At 41.7% G+C, this 15378-nt stretch overlaps 1 protein-coding gene and 1 long non-coding RNA gene across 5 annotated transcripts in view; both read right to left on the bottom strand.

Annotated features, from left to right (window-relative positions):
• Positions 1–15378, bottom strand: part of LOC139456259 (transmembrane protein 132C-like) — a 95230-nt gene that overhangs the window by 28847 nt on the left and 51005 nt on the right. The gene's annotated exons all lie outside the window — the stretch shown is intronic.
• On the bottom strand, positions 10340–12134 carry LOC139456261 (uncharacterized). 4 transcript variants are annotated; one of them, XR_011652521.1, is made up of 5 exons: positions 12090–12134; positions 11659–11838; positions 11342–11402; positions 11025–11115; positions 10340–10518 (listed from the first exon to the last, which is right to left on the bottom strand). It is a non-coding gene; the product is annotated as an uncharacterized lncRNA (long non-coding RNA). The 4 variants fall into 4 exon arrangements; XR_011652522.1 differs by lacking the exon at positions 11342–11402 and having other exon boundaries at positions 11635–11838; XR_011652519.1 differs by lacking the exon at positions 11342–11402.

Here is a 15378-nt window from a genome sequence, read left to right as displayed (position 1 = left end):
CAATGGTTTATCGGAGCTGCGAGCTGTCCATCTGGTTGTGAAGGCAAAGGAATGATTCCCCCTGCTCAGAGCTACACCCTTCAAACAATGTGGGGGACGTTCTTGGAATGCCACAAAATGTAATTTGATGTCTGCCAGACTCCCCGTCTTCCATATTTCTGACAAATCAAAGTGATTTCACAAAGTACTAGGGTTCTATCTTGACGGATTAGAAGCCAGACATTGTTGGAAGCATAACTTTAGGTGTAATTTCTTGATCAAAATTCTCTGATGTTGTGAGTTCCCAGAATACTGCTGGATAATATCATAAGCCTTCTAACATACGTCTTCGTGTCAAATCAAAGAATTGATCATAATCATGATTCATCCACTTTATCAAAGAAACAGACAGCAAAATCATTTACGGTTGTTCTAACCCTTTATCTTAAATATAACAAGTTCTAACCTTTCATCTGACACATTATAAGAAAGTCATAGCTCCATTTTTTCCTGGAGTTAGTTGTGATAATTCCATTGATGTTTCAGATGACAAAGGATATAAAATGTTCGAAAATTTGATCTGATAACCTGTTGACATGGAAAATGGCTCGCTGAAACATTTCTTTATGGCCAATAACAAATTGTCACGTTTGTTTCAAACCATGAAGAGTTAACCCCTAATTTAAACACATGGACATCAACACACTACGCTATAGATCTCAATTCTTCAAACGAACAAAGTGTGTTCACAAAAATCATGAAAGCAATTTATTTTTTCATCCTTTGCACTCTAACTCTTAGCTTCTTTGACACCAAGTGTAGGCATGAAACATTCACGACCAGAAACATTTGATACAGAAATCTTTCTTTATGCTTTTCCCCACTTCCTTTTCCCTGAACACAAAGCCGGGTTGTAAATTAGGTACAAACTCAACAGCGGCCATAAATAAAATACGGTGAAAAAAGTTCTGTATTTGATGAGTCATTTTCTGATTGGGTGTATTGAGAGTCTTCAAAGATCTGTAAGAGTAATAAAGACTGAGTTATCACCTTGTCTGCTAAAACTCTTCAACAAAATCAAATCAGGAACTCTGCAAAAACTATCTCTGCCAATTTCCTCATCTCTTTGAGGGTTTCTGCAGGCAAAGGACCTTGTGTGTTCTACTTCACTTTCCACAAGCTCAAAGTGGCCATCTGCTTCAAGGTGATAATACTATCCTGCCAACTAGTTACACATGGCAAGGTAGAAAATACTTACCTAACAACACTAGCCATAAGCATATATTTTTATTGAAAAAAAACCCCATATCTTCAGGAAGGAATAACATCTTATCTAATTAAGTCCAAAAACAGAAACACATCAAAGATTATCAAAGAAAACAAAAAATGCCAACATATCACAATCAATGATTCATTAAAAACACCAATGATAATTAAAATGATAAAATTCAAGGCAACGTCAGAAAGCTCCTCAACCTAAACCCAGTTCTCAGGAGCTACATAAATTTGGAAATAGATGACCATTCCCAAGAGTGAAATAGGTTCCAACTAGTTTCCCACTCGTGAAGCTGTGTGGACATATAAACCTGCCAAATAACGACCCTGGTCCTAATTCCACGTCCTGCACACTGGTCTGTATTGAGGAGAGTAATGTCCCTAAAACACATTAGACCTGGATAGATTTTTTCAAGATTTTGAACCCAATCTGCCGAACTGGGAATCCCACCACCACACAATCTTATTTGCTACGATTATCCTTGCTTCTCACATGCCTCTTCAGATAACACACAAAATAGTATGCTCTGGAAATAAGGTCAATTTTATGTAAAACTTACAAATTACAATTCGATAAAAATCTGATAATTAATTCACCGAGTCCTAACGCTAGTGTTACAACCACATCCAAAGTCAGCCATGAGAAGAATTTCTTCATGAATATAATCAATGCGCAAAAAGTAGATTTTCCAAATAAATCCCCACGCCAGTGAAAAGCTACTCGTCTGACTCTGACGCAAGGCTGTAATCCATTACACAAACATGCAACAGAGGTCGGCCTCTACCTCCAGGAGTCTCCCAGAACACTGCCCCCACACTGAGGTTCTCTGAGAGTAGCAACACATCTCCATCTCTGCTCTCTATTGCTTACAAAGACTGTGTTCAGGTCTATGAATATTTCATAGGCAGAATCAATACATGGCAGGGATACTCAGGGATTGTCTACCGACTTGCTCCTCACACCAGCCAGGACAATCCACCAACTCAATAATATTTTTTCGCTTCCTTATTTTCATCTTCATTGCCAACGAACGGCTTGAAGAAATGTTATCAACAAGGACACAGTAATCTCTCTACATATTTTATTGTTTCTTTATTTCATTATCATTGCTATCTGGCAATTTAGACTAATTTGATTTTTCACCTCAACAGAATCTGAGTCAATAAAACACAAAATTTTAACAATGATTTTATGTAAATCATGTCAGCTATCTATTTTTTCCACTTTAACAAATGCTAATAAATGTGTGATGGCTGAATACAAAATTCATTACATTTTATTTGTGGTCATTTGGTTCTTTTAATCACAGTTCCCAGGATGGTACATTGAAGTGTGTGTGTGTGGGGGGGGGCATCCCCCATCCTCCACACATCTCGCACACATGCACGCACGCACACATGCATGCATGCACACACGCACACTTAATACTAACCCTACTCTCATGTCCTTGAACATAACACAAACACCTGTCAACACAAATACCTGTCAATAAAGGACAGAGTAAGACAAGGGGCCTTTTTAGGATATGGGCATAACTTCCAGAAATGCTTATGTAAACAATCACACTCATATAAATAATGCTACACTTTGACCATTTCAACATATGCATGTTTTGACATATAAATTTTTAATAATGACATTAAATTCATAAACAAGGCTGAAATGTACCATTTCAACATATGCATGTTTTGACATATAAATTTTTAATAATGACATTAAATTCATAAACAAGGCTGAAATGTGTCTAAAATGCTGATTTTATTGGTTTTCAGGAAGAATTTAAATATTTGAGCATGAGAATGTCTTTGACCCGAGACACTGAGAATGGGAACATACAGTCCAAATTTCACCTGGGGTCATGGTCTTGCTCTTACAAATGTTAAGTTTATTGTTTCTGATTGCTGCTGCTGTTGACACTGGGTATGACCCATCCCATTGTCTGGTCAGAGGCGTTCCAAGCGGCCCATCCTCCTAGATACGGAGACTGCCATTTGACCACGTCTACCCAAGAAAAAAAACTAACCACTTTTCATAAACATAGAAAAGTGAATGCCATTTGTCTACTTTGGACACTAAAATATCAACTAGCAGAAATATGTATTTGAGCACCATCTTGAGTACGGTCGTAAATCTATTCATGACAATATATAATGAAAACACTGCTTACTCGCCATTTTCCAAAAGCTAAGTCAACTCATACTAGGTTTAGTGTGCAAAATAGACTCATATTTTGATAAGTTGATATTTTAGCATGCAAAATGTTTTTAAACACATTGTTGTTTTCTTTGGTAGGCCTTAGGTTGATGATGCTCATGGAGGAGTGTTCTCCAGCCAGGTCTATCTTTAGACAGACTTTGTTCATATACTTGACAGTAAGCTATCTGAAATATCCTGCACACCGGACCAGTCTACCTCCAAGCTGGCTTTGTCGGAGATGCAGACAGCTAATTGTCGGGATTCCGACACCACGGGCTATCAAGGATGTGCTGTTCACATGCGTATGCTTGTAGCCTGCATCAGGTGCAGCACTGTCCTGAACTGCAACCAATACTCTGTCAGGGCCATTAAAGCATTACATAACAGGGGATGAAACAAGGTTACATGGAACTCAATCAAAATTAGCTTATTGACTGACCTGGAGGACTCTATCCATCAAGTTTGACACAGCCATAAAGTAGATCCACACACACAACCCATCCCACACCTCTGCATACATATCCACACCACACAACCCGAACACATTTGCACACATCCACCCACCCCACCTTGAACTCATACCCCATTCTACAGACCTCGCCCCACACACCCCTAACCACACATCCCTGGACACACAAACCCCATCCACCACACCCCTGAACATGCACACTACCCTACACATCCCTGAACACACACCCCAGCACACATACCCCATCCACCACACTCCTGAACATGCACACTACCCTACACATCCCTGAACACACACCCCAGCACACATACCCCATCCACCACACTCCTGAACATGCACACTACCTTATACATCCCTGAACACACACCCCAGCACACATACCCCATCCACCACACTCCTGAACATGCACACTACCCTACACATCCCTGAACACACACCCCAGCACACATACCCCATCCACCACACTCCTGAACATGCACACTACCTTACACATCCCTGAACACACACCCCAGCACACATACCGCATCCACCACACTCCTGAACATGCACACTACCTTACACATCCCTGAACACACACCCCAGCACACATACCCCATCCACCACACTCCTGAACATGCACACTACCCTACACATCCCTGAACACACACCCCAGCACACATACCCCATCCACCACACTCCTGAACATGCACACTACCCTACACATCCCTGAACACACACCCCAGCACACATACCCCATCCACCACACTCCTGAACATGCACACTACCTTATACATCCCTGAACACACACCCCAGCACACATACCCCATCCACCACACTCCTGAACATGCACACTACCTTATACATCCCTGAACACACACCCCAGCACACATACCCCATCCACCATACTCCTGAACATGCACACTACCCTACACATCCCTGAACACACACCCCAGCACACATACCCCATCCACCACACTCCTGAACATGCACCCTACCTTATACATCCCTGAACACACACCCCAGCACACATACCGCATCCACCATACTCCTGAACATGCACACTACCTTACACATCCCTGAACACACACCCCAGCACACATATCCCATCCACCACACTCCTGAACATGCACACTACCCTACACATCCCTGAACACACACCCCAGCACACATACCCCATCCACCACACTCCTGAACATGCACACTACCTTATACATCCCTGAACACACACCCCAGCACACATACCGCATCCACCACACTCCTGAACATGCACACTACCCTACACATCCCTGAACACACACCCCAGCACACATACCGCATCCACCACACTCCTGAACATGCACACTACCCTATACATCCCTGAACACACACCCCAGCACACATACCCCATCCATCACACCCCTGAACATGCACACTACCCTATACATCCCTGAACACACACCCCAGCACACATACCCCATCCATCACACCCCTGAACATGCACACTACCCTATACATCCCTGAACACACACCCCAGCACACATACCCCATCCACCACACTCCTGAACATGCACACTACCCTACACATCCCTGAACACACACCCCAGCACACATACCCCATTCACCACACTCCTGAACATGCACACTACCTTATACATCCCTGAACACACACCCCAGCACACATACCGCATCCACCACACCCCTTAACATGCACACTACCTTACACATCCCTGAACACACACCCCAGCACACATACCGCATCCACCACACTCCTGAACATGCACCCTACCTTATACATCCCTGAACACACACCCCAGCACACATACCCCATCCACCACACTCCTGAACATGCACACTACCCTACACATCCCTGAACACACACCCCAGCACACATACCCCATCCACCACACTCCTGAACATGCACACTACCTTATACATCCCTGAACACACACCCCAGCACACATACCGCATCCACCACACCCCTGAACATGCACACTACCCTACACATCCCTGAACACACACCCCAGCACACATACCGCATCCACCACACCCCTGAACATGCACACTACCTTATACATCCCTGAACACACACCCCAGCACACATACCCCATCCACCACACTCCTGAACATGCACACTACCTTAGACATCCCTGAACACACACCCCAGCACACATACCGCATCCACCACACTCCTGAACATGCACCCTACCTTATACATCCCTGAACACACACCCCAGCACACATACCCCATCCACCACACCCCTGAACATGCACCCTACCTTATACATCCCTGAACACACACCCCAGCACACATACCCCATCCACCACACTCCTGAACATGCACACTACCTTATACATCCCTGAACACACACCCCAGCACACATACCCCATCCACCACACTCCTGAACATGCACACTACCCTACACATCCCTGAACACACACCCCAGCACACATACCGCATCCACCACACTCCTGAACATGCACTCTACCCTACACACCCCTGTACACACAACATAATATTCCATGAAGTGTTTTTTTTGTTACTGCCAAGTCTAAAAAACTCATTCAGCAACAAAATTTATCATAAATTGTTTTCATGTATGTCCCGACACACAGCACTAAACATGCTCAACTCACCACACAACCATTTTTAGATATTGTTCAGGATCTTTGCCACCATGACACTGAATCATAATAATTATTTTGTCCTACCTACCGACCATGTTTACACAAAAGACAAAAATAAATTGAGGGTACTCTTCCTTTCCTTTTAGACCACCAACTTCAAATTTTGAGAGAAAAAATATCAGTAAACCAAGTGTTGAAAAAAGGCCTTATAAAAGTCCTCAGTATAGACAAGATAAGTTTCATGAAAGATATGAACAGCAGAATGTAACAGGCACAAGGTGTGGCGTGACAGTGTAGTGTGACCCAGACACACGTAATGGCTTGAGATCCCCCCATGTATTGATGACATTCTACAGGAGGATCTTCTCTGCCACAGACTAATAGTGGCATCGTGCCCTGTCCTGCCCTGTCCCTTCATAAGGTCAGCCCTCCAGTCCTGGAGATGCTAACAACGGACGCGACAGATACATGCCTGACATACTTCATCATGCTCTCTGTGTGTGTGTGTGTGTGTGGTGTGGTGTGGTGTGGTGTGGTGTGGTGTGGTGTGGTGTGGTGTGGTGTGGTGTGGTGTGGTGTGGTGTGGTGTGTGTTGATGAAGACCAATTCTAACCCAGATCTTCAAGGGGGACAAGCATGGGTTACTGAAGACCAATTCTAACCCAGATCTTCACGGGGGACAAGCATGGGTTACTGAAGACCAATTATAACCCAGATCTTCACGGGGGACAAGCATGGGTTACTAAAGACCAATTCTAACCCGGATCTTCATGGGGGACAAGCATGGGTTACTGAAGACCAATTCTAACCCGGATCTTCACGGGGGACAAGCATGGGTTACTGAAGACCAATTCTAACCCGGATCTTCATGGGGGACAAGCATGGGTTACTGAAGACCAATTCTAACCCAGATCTTCACGGGGGACAAGCATGGGTTACTGAAGACCAATTATAACCCAGATCTTCACGGGGGACAAGCATGGGTTACTGAAGACCAATTCTAACCCGGATCTTCATGGGGGACAAGCACGGGTTACTGAAGACCAATTCTAAACCGGATCTTCATGGAGGACAAGCATGGGTTACTGAAGACCAATTCTAACCCGGATCTTCATGGGGGACAAGCATCGGTTACTGAAGACCAATTCTAACCCGGATCTTTATGGGGAACAAAAAGGTTTGGTGAAGACCTATTCTAACCCAGATCTTCAAGGGGGACAAGCATGGGTTGATGAAGACCAATTCTAACCCGGATCTTCAAGGGGGACAAGCATGGGTTGATGAAGACCAATTCTAACACATTTCTTCATGGGGGTTGGGGTGTAGTGGGATGGTTGTGTGGGCGTGCAGACTATGTCAGTAGGTCTGGAGGAGAGTAAATGTGTTTCTTTCACTTGTCTTCTAAATGGTAGTTAATTGGTGAGGTGGTGAGCAGGGCTGTGTGTGTCATCAGGAGTGGCTGAGGCAAATAGTGGCTGATGGTGTTAGCATTGATCCACAACCGGGCACAACGAGATCAGAAACTCTCCGATGTACTATTATATTCCCCATGGTGACTCTTCCCCACAATCAGCAGCCACTGGGGGCATCCGATCCCACCACAATTCACTTACACAACTCCTCACATTGGGAGCCTATTCTGCACAAGAATGACCATGACGCCTAAATGCCAAAACAACCAGGAAGGTGTCAGCAAGCTCGCACAAACAGCAGCTACACCACAACCACCTAATACCTTATCAAGAAATGAAATAAAACTTACAGAACCCTTTCCATTATTGTAATAAATATCTGCTAAAACGAAATTCCATTGTACAATTTCGACCATACAAGAAGCATGTGTTTATGAATCACTATCAAATAGTGATGATACCAGGTGTTCGAAAATAGTGAGTGAGTTTGATTTTATGCCGCTTTTAGCAATATTCCAGCAATATCATGGTGGGGGGACACCAGAAATGGGCTTCACACATTGTACCCATGTCGGGAATCGAACCCGGGTCTTCGGCGTGACGAGCGACACTTTAACGACTAGGCTACCCGACCGCCCCTGTTCGTAAATAGGTAAGTGTAAACGGTATCACTGGTGGCACCATCAGAAACACATGCAACGGCAAGTCAATTGTTCACATAAAAAAACACAGGAACAGGTATGTGTCTAAAGGGGAAGAGCATCAGACACCATTTCGGTCACATGTCACTGAAGCATTCGTCAAGCAAAGCTAGACCCAAATAGATTTTAAAGTTTAGAAACTTTGAGAGCATCTATCTATGCAAATGGGATACGATGACATGCATCAAACAAGTCAGCGAGTCTGACCATCCGAGTTGCCTCTTATGACGAGCACAGTCGCCTGTTACGGCAAGCATGGGTTGCTGAAGACCTATTCTAACCCGGATCTTTACGGATCTTACCCCCTTGTGTCAGTGTGCAGATGGAATAACCCAGTAACCAGAGGGACATTCACTAGTGGCCATTCCTAGCCCCTTGTGTCAGTGTGCACATGGAATAACCCAGTAACCAGAGGGACTTCCATTAGTGGACATTCCTACCCCCTTGTGTCAGTGTGCACATGGAATAACCCAGTAACCAGAGGGACTTCCACTAGTGGCCATTCCCTTACAAAAAAAAAAGGCCAGAAAAGATGCATCCGAGACCGCCTTAATCATTCCCCGCAAGGCACATTTTTACCTTCTCCGCAGGGTCTTAAGGAAGTCTCTAGATATTCCCGGCAAATGTCTCCACACCATCTCGGCAAACTACTCCAACTTGCAGCTTGCTGAGAAGTATCCAAGACTTCCTCACAGTACCTACTGAAGTAGTCTCCGATACTTCCTCAGAATTAACCTTATATGGCTAATTAAATATGCTTTGAACCATCTCGGCAAACCCACTTAGGAAGTCCCTGATTATTCTCCACAAACGTGTGTGACATAATCAAAGATGTTTCTAATGCATCCCCACAACACTTGCAAGGAAGTCTCCGAAGCGTCTTCTCAAACCTATCAGGGGTAATTAAATATGCTTTGAACCATCCCGGGAAACCTTCTAAGAAAGTCCCCGAATAGTCTCCACAAACTATTATTAGGTAATCAAAGATGTTTCTGAAGCATCCCAGCAAAACTTGCAAGGAAGTCTCCGAAGCATCTTCGCAAACCTATCAGGGGTAATTAAATATGCTTTGAACCATCTCGGGAAACCTTCTTAGGAAGTCCCCGAATAGTCTCCACAAACTATTATTAGGTAATCAAAGATGTTTCTGAAGCATCCCAGCAAAACTTGCAAGGAAGTCTCCGAAACATCTTCGCAAACCTATCAGGGGTAATTAAATATGCTTTGAACCATCCCGGGAAACCTTCTTAGGAAGTCCCCGAATAGTCTCCACAAACTATTATTAGGTAATCAAAGATGTTTCTGAAGCATCCCAGCAAAACTTGCAAGGAAGTCTCCGAAGCATTTTCGCTAACCTATCAGGGGTAATTAAATATGCTTTGAACCATCCCGGGAAACCTTCTGAGGAAGTCCCTGGTAAGTCCCCACAAACTTGTGTTATGCAATCAAAGATGCTTCTGAAGCATCCCCGCAACACTTGCAAGGAAGTCTCTGAAGTGTCTTCACAAACCTGTCATGGGTAATTTAACATGCTTTAAACCATCCCGGCAAAGTTCTAAGGAAGTCTCCATAACAAAGATGTTTCAGAGACATTTTACCTTTCAATCATTTTCAGTAATACAAAAGATGTGCTTACATCATAATCTAGTCTTTCAACAGCATCCCAGAAGTGTCTGTGAAACATCCTTGCCAAACCTGTACTGTCAAAAATGAGATAACGAAGTTGTATAGTATTCTCTTTATTTGGAGTAATAACAGCAATAACAAGTAGCCAGAGGTGGACATCATCAACAGAAGATATCATTATATGGTAGCCATCATATGAAAGTGGAAGTCATCATATGAAAGTGGAAGTCATCCTCGTACTGGCAGGGGTCGTCATGGAAGCTGTCCTTCAAGAGGCTGAAATGGGATCAAATGTTATTGTATATCAGTGACATAATGAGTGAGTGAGTGAGTATGGTTTTACGCCACTTTTGCTCAATGTTCCAGCAATATAACGGCGGGGGACACCAGAAATGGGCTTCACACAATGTACCCATGTCGGGAATTGAACCCGGGTCTTTGGCGTGACGAACCATCTTTAACCACTAGGCTACTGGGCAGCCCCAATCAGTGCCATAAACTAATTACTTTATGTCAGACGTCAAGGAGTGAGTGAGTGAGTATGGTTTTACGCAGCTTTTAGCAATATTCCAGCAATATCACGGCGGGTGACACCAGATATGAGCTTCACACATTGTACCCATGTCGGGAATCGAACCCGGGTCTTCGGCATGACGAGCGAACGCTTTAACCACTAGGCTACCCGACCGCCCCCAGACGTCAAGGAGACTCATTAAAAACTATTACAAAAATTACTTTTGGGGGGCTACAAAATTACTGATGTTATGGTCAAAGAAACAAACCATGGCTCATTCACTTGAAGGCATTCCTAAGCGTGCAGATCTTCTTGCTCACCACAAAGTTCCAGTTGTTTTTTCTTTGCCGGTTTCAGAACTGATGAAAAAATTAACATGTTACACTGGATGATAAATCAAAGCTTCATAATTCATGATACAGTAAAAATAAATTGCAAACAAGATAAGAGCATTAAAATTGCACTTAGGTGAAATGGTTCCAGTCCAAATGTATGATGACTTGAAAGTTACAAAACTTACCACTTGTACCAAAACTAGATTTAAAATGATGTCAATTAGTTAACATCTTGTGATTAGATACTCACTTAATATTGATATGTCCATGTAAGTTGACCAAAGCATTACACATTCAAATGTCATTGTGTTCTAGAAAAATGTAAAAAATGGTTTTGACATTTACAAGTACTCATATTGGCTCAAAAGTTAAACACAGGAAGGATATTTAGATTGTAAAACCTATTGATTCCTTACTATGAATCTGATATTTAATTATAAAAATTAAACCTTTACCTTACAAGTCTGTGTGTGCACTTTGTAAGTACCAGTTAGTTTCATAACTTATTTAGTTACAGTTCCATTAACCTGAAATGAAATTTACCTGACACTTAACAAAGATACTGACCTTCGAGTACCACATCGGTGTCGGTAGCATCGTAAAAACACCAAGTTGCTGGCCACCAGGCACCAACTGGCTTCTTCTCCTTGATCCCTTCTCATGAAAAAGGCACATCAGCAGGAGTTCACGTCTTCCTATGAAGTATCGTTCCTTTTTTGTCTTCAAAAATCACCACAAGGAAGGGGGCTGAAAAATCAAGTTGCATTCATTAATAACCTAAAACTGAAAGGCGGGTATTGCTGGTCACAAAACAAAGTTGACACAGGCAACTTTGCCAAAATGTCAACAACCTGGTGCCAGTCCAAAACGTATTTCAGGATCTATACCGCGATGGCGATGGAGCATGTTGACGGGGAAAACGATAAGACCACAACATTAACTGGGAACATATATCTATTTCAAACAAACGTTACAATACATGAGTTTCCCTTACTTACGAGTTCTTAAAAAAATATCAACCAACATCCTCGTTATGAAACAGCAGGTTACAAAATGGCGGCGATTTCCGTACTAATTACCATACAACAATGGACATTTGTTTGTAAAAAAAACTAAGTTTTAATTTCAAATACAACTTAAGATTAATAGAGTTTAACATAATACAAATATATAATTTGTTATCTATTAATTCAATAATTTTATAAACTTATAACTACAGTCTGCGATCATATTTCACATTTCAGTGACCAGATACATAATTTGTTTTGAAGAAATACTTTTTTATCTCAGTCCCACATCGGTGCTCTCCGTAAATTTTACGGAGAACCACGATGTGATCGGAACATGAAATCTGAAAGGCTTGCGCAATATTACAAAATTACATCTGCGCCTATTATTTTTCATAAATAGTCCCAAATTACATCAGTTTGAGGTTCCAAATTAGAACATAAATTTACGATTTATAAATTGAGCTTGAAAAAAGATTTCTCTTTCAGCGAATGCTAAAACTAAGTTCAATATCTAAGTGAGAATTGGATTGGATCGGGGGTCGTTTCGGTGGATTTATTTAGCATAATTGTTATGGAGACAATATAGAGGGCTATATTTTAAAAATATATTTATGTAACACAAACAGATCTAAAGTGTACCTACCGTTTGTTCAGGAACATACGTTGTCATCCTTGCTGAACTCAGAGTCGGCGTAGATTCTATCTCGATGAAGGTTTGGTGACTTTCTTTTTCAGTTTTTGCTTCTCTTTCAAATTATTATTTTTTATCGATAGATTAAAATATTATTCTCTAGATCTATTTCCCGCAATGTTATTGAAAATAGAATTCTCCGACACACACTTTGACAATGGGTCCACATCGAACAAGTCAAAGAGCAAAATAAAAACGTGTCAATCAAATCTTTAGATTATATTTTGCAAAGTAATAAATGAAATCAACAAAATTATTTATCTGTCTAAAAGTTGTCAAACTTAGATATAAGTTATCATTTCCATCTTTTCGTGCGATCGCGTGTGATGCGAGTCAAATGGCATCGCGGCTTTTAATAGTTTTATCGCCTCGATTTTCTCCACAATGTTTAATGCCAAATATATGCAAGAAAAATCTTTGTCTCAGCTCGTAACCTGGCACGATACATCCACGAAGTTTCATATTTTTAATATAGATCGCGATTTCCTGCTTAAAACGTTCAGAACAACACGATTTAACAAAAACCTTTCGTCAAAGTCTGATATACGCGAGTACCGTTGCTGTAATTGGTTGTATAAGGTCACGTGCTCAATTTGACCAATCACGAATCTTATAGCAGATTTCGGCAAGTAAGCGTCAGCAGAAACCAATAAAATAGCATGTTATAGTAATGTAAATACTCAAGGCGAGTTGACTATCGTGTAGATGACAAAATAAACGTAGAAGATAATGGTGTGTCACATGGTACGTGTTATTCATGCGAAGCTTCGAAAACGGAGATATTTCTTCATGCTACAGAGTGGACAGCCACTGTCATCGGGAAAATGATGACAGGTATTACCTATTGACTATGACAGTCACTTGACTTGTATTTGAATTATGATTATAACCATTAAAACAGCCAATCATGTATTTCCTGGCACCCCTAAAAATGTAATGGCACACTTAATTTGACATAATTGTGCCCATTGGCAAACTTGAAATAAATTTAATTTCGATCCCTGTCATGTATATCTTGAGCCACAAATTAGCCACTATGTCTACAAGTAATATTACTTTATGTTGCCTTTTCTTATATACCTTTTTCTGAGGAGACTGTTATATGGCACACGGACACTGTTACTTTCTGATTGGAATTTATGAATATATTGTACATTTCTTTTTTTCTGATTATTGCATACTGATAATTCCTGCATTTGTTTTAACTGTATTTAATAGAAATATACCTCGAAGCATTAATTGTGTTGGGTATTTAATTATTAATGTCCTTGCTGACATATATAGGATTTCTAATTCATTGCATGTGAATGTTTTAGATAAAGAGCTTTAGTATTATCCTTAAAGAAAATTCAAAATAAATAATAATGATCATGTCATCTCTTCCAAGCAAGGGACCTAGTTTTCCGATGTATTGATCTGTATCAATTGAAAGGAAGTCTTTGAAAGATATATACTTACAATATAGTTTTGGCTAGTGAGGATGCATTCACATCATCATTGCAAACCGGTTATCAAGTTGCCTTGTCAGGAAGTCTCTGAATAGTCTTTGCAAAGTTCTTTCGAAGATTTCCACAAGCAAAGAAGACTCCACAGTATCTTTTCAATTTTGTTTATTTGTAAAGAAGTCTCCGAAAAGTCCCCACAAATGTTTTTGTAGGGTCTTCGTTAGTGAGAATGCACTCAATACATCCTTGCAAACAGTCAGCTATTTTATTGCCTTATGGGGAAGTCTCCGAATAGTCCTCACAAAGTCTTTGTGGGGTCTTCGCTAGCGAGGATGCACTGATACATCTTTGCAAACCTTCAGCTACTTTATGGCCCTTCTGAGGAAGTCTCCGAATAGTCTTTGCAAAGTTGTTTTGAAGGTCTTCGCTAGCGAAGAGGTCTCGGAGACATCTTAAGAGATCTCCTAAGACATCCCCTGCTAGTGGAGATGCACTAGAAACGTCATCGGTAGGTTAATGCCTTTGTGGGGAAGTACTTGATTATTCCCCAGAATAGTCTTCAATGGGTCTCCGCAAAGTCTCGGCTAGCCGAGACCATAAAAATTGGCTAAAATCCCACAAAAGATGCATCGGGACGGTCTCGGGGCGGTCTCGGGTACATCTTTTCTGGGTTTTTTTTTTGTAAGGGTTCCTACCCCCTTGTGTCAGTGTGCAGATGGTCTGTGTTATGCCTAGCACCTGAGTAATCAATGTGGGTAATTACGGGCAATTAAGCTGTATTCTGCATCAGCCCCACACATCAGGTGGCACCCAGTTGGGAGGATGCTGGTAAATAAGCATACAAGATGGCAGCTAAGGCTGGTAGGCAAAGCTCCTTACATGACAAGTACCTCAAGCAGTGGGGAGCTTTATGCAGCCATAAAGGTTTCTTGTTTATCTGGGACACCTTTGATCCCGTAATTTGATATTTTCAAGATGAAACATGACCATGTTCTCCTCAATTCATGTACATGATTCACAGGAAATGTGAATTGTTTTGAATTAATCATGAAAAGAGTTCCCATGACTCTTGAACATTCTGAGACAAATTCAAGCAGGATGAGGATAGTTACTAACCGGTGATCCTTTAATCAACATGAAA

This window comes from Haliotis cracherodii, unplaced genomic scaffold, assembly GCF_022045235.1.
Source record: "Haliotis cracherodii isolate W230 unplaced genomic scaffold, xgHalCrac1.p SCAF_11, whole genome shotgun sequence".
Classification (NCBI taxonomy): domain Eukaryota; kingdom Metazoa; phylum Mollusca; class Gastropoda; order Lepetellida; family Haliotidae; genus Haliotis; species Haliotis cracherodii.
Note: the sequence above shows the minus strand (reverse complement) of the source record. Positions and strands in the feature narration are given on the sequence as shown.